Genomic DNA, 7,431 nt, shown 5'->3' with positions numbered 1-7,431 from the left:
ACATCAGCTAGGACTGCCATGCCACCCAGTCAGTATTTTATTTAACCATGTTACTAATAAAATATAGGGTTGCATCCACACTTACACTCATGCAATGGCACTGATTTAAGCCATCTTCTTCCCTACCCCTTCCTCTCCACTGCAATTTCCCAAGCCCCTTCCAAAAACTGCTCCTGTGGGCTGGAGGACCATTAAGAATGATGTGAGATGCTAGATGGCAGGCTGCAGGGATGGGGGGAATGCCCAGAAAACAAGTCCAAGCACCTTCCACAAGTGGTTCTCCACTTGCAGAAGGTATTTCCACCTTGTTTCTGGGGATTCCCCCACTCCCTGCACCCCATCCTGCACCCTTTCTGGAGGTCCCCCCAACCTTAGCAGCAGCTTTTTGAGTATTTCAGGGCATTGCAGTGGGAAGTAGGGGTCAAGAGGAAAGATCGCTTGTGCCATTGTTCAAGAGCAAGCCTGGATCCAAGACAAAGCAGTGTCCCCTGAGAAATGCAGAAGACATATTCTGGGGACAGACCAAGTCCACCAAGATGAGGAGCACATTGTCAGAGTTATATAGGCCAGGTACATTAAGTGTTAATTATAGAATTATAACTTGTTTTCCTTTTTTGTTTAGAGAACAATTTGACTCTTTTATAAATTCATGAGCTGGGATTGCTTTTCAACCATGCACTATAGCCTATTTTTCATTCAGCACTGTTTTCATTTTCTGGTGCCCTGTCTGACTTTGCTCATAAGTTTGCAAAGTAGTGTGATGCATCATTTATGTTTTTCCACCTTTCTTGACTGATAGCCTTCCCAGCTGTCAATCACATGATAGCATTCTGCAAATAACAACAACAACAACAAAAGGTAGAAGATTTAGTTATTATAGGACTGAAGTGCAATCACCTGTGAACATATGCACATGATAAAAATCAGAAGTTGTGATTACCTAAGATCATTTGATAGACAATAAAGGACCTAAGAGAAGCCGTTTAGAAATGACTACTTGGATTAATGAGTCAAGTGTGATGTATTTAGCTAGGCAAAGGCCTTTGAGTAAAGGGCAAAGGAATAGTCAATTATTTCACTTAATAATGAGATTGCACTTCTGTCATATGTACAATAATGAAGTTTGCAAGCTAGTAATTACAGGAATTTGACTGTAAATGTCAACCCCTGTATACAATCTTTCTTCTTTTCATTTGCTTCTAATAAACACCTTGACACAATCGATTATGTAACTCTAAAGTCTTCAGTATAACTCCAAAGGCTTCTGTGGTAACTTGTGGGCAGAATTTGTTGAGTTATACAATATTGATTATATACTTATTACATTCATGTGATTATATGCCACTCTAATCCAAAGTTCTGTGTCTGTGTGCTCCTAGGTGCATATGGGGCTCCCAAGGTGCAGGATGCATGCCTGATATAGTACCGGCGGGGATTCAAACCTGCAACCTTCTGCTTGTATTCTACTCTGCATTAAATTCCGTGTAAATCCAGCCACGAAGCTATTCACATGAGCGTGGAAAACTGGGCTAAGGGAGCCCAGCCCGGTTTTGCAAGCTCATGTGAACTACCAGGATTGGGCTCAATCCCGGTGGCTATGCAGCAGCAAACCCGCCAAAGTAGCCTCCTACTAATATGAGGTTAAGGGAGTGAATGCTCCCTTGACATCATTTTTTAAATTGTGTGTCTGCCATGGCTGGGAGGAGGGATCCCAGTAATGCACCACACACTTGCACAATGCATTATTAGGGCTCGAGGTGGTGGTGGGGGGGGAGTGCGCACGCCACACGGCAGCGCCTCCCTGCACCCAACCCCTGCAGCCACCAGCAGGAGCGATCTGCCCACCCAGGGCAAGGTCAGCAGCAATCATCTGCAGGGAGGGTAAGTAAAACCCGTTCTCCCCGCAGACTGCCCCAGCGCTCTTTTCACTGATCCTGAGAAGAGCCCCCATGTGCAGTGTGTAACTATATGAAAAAACTTAAAGAAACTGAATGGTTAGGAACAATTCCTTCAAAAATAATGATGAAAACAGTCAACCTTCGGAGAATGCTTAGTTCTATATTGTGTCTTTGAGCCAGCTCTTTATTAGTCCACATTCATTCTGAAGTTTTCGTGCACACATCTCTCCAACCTGCTCACTAAATATGGTCGTGATGAGATTCTGCCATCAGAATAAATGCAGCTTTCCCTGAAAAGTACACAAAGGAAAGATAAAATGGGATTTAATAAAAGCACTGAAACAGGAGGGAGAAAGACAACACTGGTAACAGGTTTGGCTAGTTGTCACAACAGTTATGAAAACAAGTCTTAGGCATCAAAGGCAGGATGCATAGGATGATACAAAAAGACCTTTATGGGCAGCCTGCAGGCAAATTCACGACAACCGCTCTGATGTAAATCTATCAGTGTGATGTCACAGTTGCTGTTAGCTTCTGTTGCCTCGACACCTACATCAGGTTAAGCTCAAGACCAGCAAAGTATGATGCAAAAAGTTTAGAGAGGGGAAGGGACCATGACAGCAGTGCTATACAGGGAGGGTTGGGTTGGGTCTCACAGTCACACTTTCCCTTCTATCTCAGATCATGTGTTTCTTTCTTTGCCTATTACTCTGGAAGCCACCACTTGCTGCCATTTTGAAAGAAGAGAAATGAAACTGACACGCACCTTCATCTTTGTCAACGTAGCTCTATCATATGCATCTCTACCACAACTTTACAAATGTGTGTGTCCTGCAGGCAAATATGAAAGGACAAAAGGATCTGTGTGGATTTTTGCAAGTTGCCTTGAATACTTTTGTGGAAAGATGAGGTAGGAATTTAATAAATACATTTGTCCTTATTCAGCCTGAGCACAGCATCCCTTTAATGCTGACATCTACCTTTTTAGCTTGTGAGCCCTTTTGGGGCAGGGAGCAGGGGTGTATCTAGGGAAAAGAGCGCCTAGGGCAAGCACTGAAATTGCACCCCCCACCCCCATCCAAACAACTGACACCCATCTTTCAATGGAAGGTGAAATGTTTGTATTGTGTTATGAGTACATCCATTCCAAAAGAAATGTTGATTTCTGTTCACTATGATATGGCTTCTCTTTCACCCAAGGTGAAATTGAATATTTCTTTTGCAAATGAACAGTCAGTATCCCCATCCATGTTGTAGCAGATCAACTGATACAGTTGAAATTTCTTTTAATATACCCAGGAGTGGGGTGGGGTGGGGGGAGGAGGGTGGTTGAGGAAAACGGTTGCGCGTAGTGTTTAGAGGACTGGACTAGGGCTGGGGAGACCCAAGTTCAGCTCCCCATTCAAGCCATGAAACTTACAGGTGACTCTGTGTCAGCCACTTATCTCTCAGCCTAACCTCTCTCACGTGGTTGTTACAAGGATAAACATAACCATGCAGTCCTCTGAGCTTCTTGGAGTAAAAGCAGGTTATCAGTGGGAAAAACCAACAGCACCTGATTGCCTAATCCACACCTGATCGCTCAATCCACATCCGCCCCGTGAGCGAGCATTTGCCCTTTATTTCAGGCAGCCTTTGCCAGTCAGTGCAGACAATCCTGGGTCAGATGGCAGCTTCCTAGGAGTCAGTGAGGAAGGAATCCCTGTTACAGGGAACACTGCCTGTCAGCTATCAGTTCAACCATTGGGCGGAACACTGGGAGGCGGGAGCAAGGTTCCTACTTGACGGCCCATTGGGTCGAGGCCTACCGGTCCTTTATTGACTGTTGTGGCTTAACTGCCATTTGCTAACTGCCACCTCCATCCACCGCTTGCCTTTCTGGGTCTGTCACTTCTTCACTCCGCTTTCCCTGCTCCCCAATACTTTAGGAGAGCCCAAAGCAGAATCCAGCCTTGGGTCTGCCATAAGCGTGAGTGACTGCTGGGTACCCCAACCCCTCCGGTGGTTTCTGTCCATTACTATGCCAGGCCACGAAATCCATTCTTGACTGTGGTCTGTTTTCTGGGTTCACAGGGGCCCCCAAAGTGGCAGCTTCTCTCCTCTTTGGGATGTTTGGCATCAGCCTCTTCCTCGTTCTGTGTGTCGCCCGCTTCCTTCTTCTACCTGGAATGAGCCAACAAGCTTCCAAACTTCTTCTAGGGAAGAAGGAAAGGTACGTGGCCTCGGGCAGTTCTGGGTCCAACACCAAAAGCCTCTTCTTCCAGCATCGTTTCCCCCAGCCCGATGCCTCCCTTCCAGCTCGCAAGCAAAGGATGAAAGAGAGAGCCTCCCCCTATTTATTCCCCCCTGGGTAGGGGGACAGACTTTTCAGCTGGCTCCGTCGTGCTGCTAAACTTGTTGGTTATTGGGGTTTGGATCTCGGTGTGTTCAGATTGCCCCTTTAGAAATTCTGTGTGCTGCTTTTGGAGCTCTTCTGGCCAAAAAGTGGCCTAACGTTTTAAAAAACAAAACATTGGGAAAAAATAGAAATAAGCATTTGTAGGGCAAGCTTACACACCATGCACACAGCAAGCAAATCACTGCAGGCAGCCTGAAGATCAGTAATGCTCTTATATACTTATTTTTATTTTACCATTGTTCTCTTCCCTTTTAGGGTCTGTGGTAGAGTCTGCCGAATCAGCAAGTACAGATACACCCTTGAGGTAACATCATTGACTAGGTGTCCTGTTTGTGGACTTGGCATAGTCCTCAGAGTATCTGGAGAACGTAAGCCCTCCAGCGGTGGTTGGACTACAACTCCCATCATCCCTGGCTGTGGTGGTGGTGGTGGTGGTGGGGTAATGGGAGCTTTAGTCCTATGGAAGGCTGACATTGTGCAGCCCTGGGCTACAGCATCTGGAGGGGCTTTGGGGAGACCTCAGCAAGAGATGATGGAACTCAATCATCTAGCTAATTTCTGTTGGCAATTTGTTTGTTTTTAAGAAACCATATGGGGATGACTAGATCTGATAAGTGAATTGTGTGTGTGTGTGTGTGTGTTTAAAAAACTTTCAGACTGGGAGCATTCCAACCACACAGTCCACAGTCCTGGGAAGGACTGTACCACATTACCCCTTCCCACACAGTGAACTGATGTTTAGCTTTATTTACTAAAGGATTTTTGTCCTACCTTTCCCCTCGGAGAATACCCAAAGCAGCTGACCTCTCTAAAAAGGTGGTAGCAAATACGTAAGGCAATGGCAGAGAGAGTTCGCCATAGATTGGGCAGCCCAAAGATGCGCAAACAGAGGTTTTTAGAAGCTGGCGGGAAGCCAGAAGTGAGGGAGGCCAAGTGGATGTCCTCCTAGGGGCCACAGCAGAGAAGGCCCTGCAACTTGTTACTGCCTAGCATACTGCCTCCAAAATGTGGGGAGACGCCAGGGAGCTAAACCATGGGAAGCTCGGAGGGGTATCTATCTGCTTGAAAGAGGGAGGCTCATTATCAGATTGTGAGAAACTCCATTGTGTCTTTGCAGACCATCCATGTTATCTCCACCTTCTTCAGGTAAGGATCTGTCTCCGCTGCTTATTTTATTCAGGTTATTTCTTAGCCTGCCTCCCCTCGCTCCTGCCGATACCTTGGAAGGCATTGACAATGCAAATAAAATGTGCATGTGGAGATAAGAAGTGAAAAACAAGAGCAGACAACAATATAATAATCTGGATGTAAAAGGCTGGACTCTCAGGAGAGCTCTACATGGCCCAATTAAGAGGGGCAATCTCTTTTATCATTGTATATTAGAGCTGGAAGGGACTCAGAGGTATTGGGAACACAGGAACCTGCCTACTGAGTCAGACCATTGTGCCCTCTAACTTAGTATTGTCTACTCTAATTGGCAGCAGCACTCCAAGGCTTCAGGCAGGGGTCTCTCCCAGCCCTTCCTGGAGATGCTGTCAGGGATTAAACCTGGGACCTTCTGCAAGCAAGTAGATGCTCTGCCACTGAACTACAAATAATCCTGATGACCAGATAGCTGCCAAACTGAGTCAGACCCTTGGTCCATATAGCTCAGCATTGCCTACACTGACTGGCAGCATCTCTCCAAGGTTTTTCAGGCAGGAGTCTTTGCCAGCCCTAAATGGAGACGCTGCCAGGGATTGAATCTGGGACCTTTTGCATGCCAAACAGATACACTCCCTGTTAGTTACTGTGCTATCCTCACAGCAGGGAATACCACCAACCAACCTGGAAACAATCACTTTAAAAACCAAATCTACCCAGATCGCTCTAAAACTAAACAATAGTGCCCCCCCCCAAGCAATCTGCAAGAGCAAAGAATTGAATTCCCATCCCGACAGCACTGAAAACATGAACGCTGCTAAGCAGGTCTCCCTTCAGCCCTAAATACAAAGTTATTTGTATTTGGCCCCATTTGGGAGCTAGACCATGGGCTCATGTCTGACTTCAGATGCAGTGGGCAGGGCCGCAACTTGTCTGACTTCGCTAGTGGAAAATATTCTTAGCACTTGTCCTTTCTTTAAGCACCACTGGGCTTGATTTTGGAAAGTTCTGACCAAGCGTGGAGAGGTTCTCTCAAGTGTGCCGTCAAGTCAGTTTCAACTCCGGGCGCCCACAGAGCCCTGTGGTTCTTTGGTAGAATACAGGAGGAGTTGACCATTGCCTCCTCCCATGCAGTATGAAATGATGATGCCTTTCAGCATCTTCCTATATCGCTGCTGCCTGATATAGGTGTTTCCCATAGTCTGGAAAACATACCAGCGGGGATTCGAACCAGCAGCCTTCTACTTGTTAGTCAAGCATTTCCCTGCTGCGCCACTTAGGGAAGTGTTTATCTCCGATCACCTGTTGTAGTTACACTGGGACTGTAAACCAGAGAGAGTTTCTCTTGATGGCTTAAGAACAATTAAATCTTTGAGTTCACAGAAGGGGTTGATTGCGTTGTTAAACCTCCCCAACTTTCAATACAGGGCAGTATATAAATGCAATAGGAATGAATGTGTCTTTACTGTGATCGCAGACCAGAGAAAGGGAGAAAAACTGAATACTAACATAATGCTAATCTAATACTGATCAAACAGTTTAAATATAACACAGTTGAAATATAGTAACAAACAATGAATACAACAAATATTTCTATACCACTTATCCACAAAACTTCCCAAAGCAGTTTACATGGATATAAATACATAAATAAATAAAGATGGCTCCCTGTCCCCAAAGGGCTTGCAATCTAAAGACAATACCAGCAACAGCCACTGGAGGAATACTGTGTTGGGGATGGATATGGCCAGTTGTTCTCCCCCTGCTAAATACAAGAGAATCATCACTTTAAAAAGGTGCCTCTTGGCTCAGTTAGCAGAGGACGTTCCAATGAATGCTACACTTAAAGCTAACATATCATGTGTATCAGATAAAAGATGTGTATGCAAAACATAAAATAAATTAAATAATTGTCACTAATTTGTGAGGGGTTGGGGGCAGAGACCACCAGGTATAAGTTAATGGCTTCAAAGAAAGCTTCATTCAGGAATA

At 45.4% G+C, this 7,431-nt stretch overlaps 1 long non-coding RNA gene across 1 annotated transcript; it reads right to left on the bottom strand.

Moving 5' to 3' along the window:
* Positions 1-2,038: 2,038 nt before the first annotated feature.
* On the bottom strand, positions 2,039-3,585 carry LOC128324093 (uncharacterized). Its single transcript, XR_008306635.1, has 3 exons — positions 3,319-3,585; positions 2,665-2,729; positions 2,039-2,188 (listed from the first exon to the last, which is right to left on the bottom strand). It is a non-coding gene; the product is annotated as an uncharacterized LOC128324093 (long non-coding RNA).
* Between the last annotated feature and the right edge of the window lie 3,846 nt (positions 3,586-7,431).

This window comes from Hemicordylus capensis, chromosome 4 (genome assembly GCF_027244095.1).
Source record: "Hemicordylus capensis ecotype Gifberg chromosome 4, rHemCap1.1.pri, whole genome shotgun sequence".
Taxonomy (NCBI): Eukaryota; Metazoa; Chordata; class Lepidosauria; order Squamata; family Cordylidae; genus Hemicordylus; species Hemicordylus capensis.
This window is presented reverse-complemented; position numbering and strand designations above follow the sequence as displayed.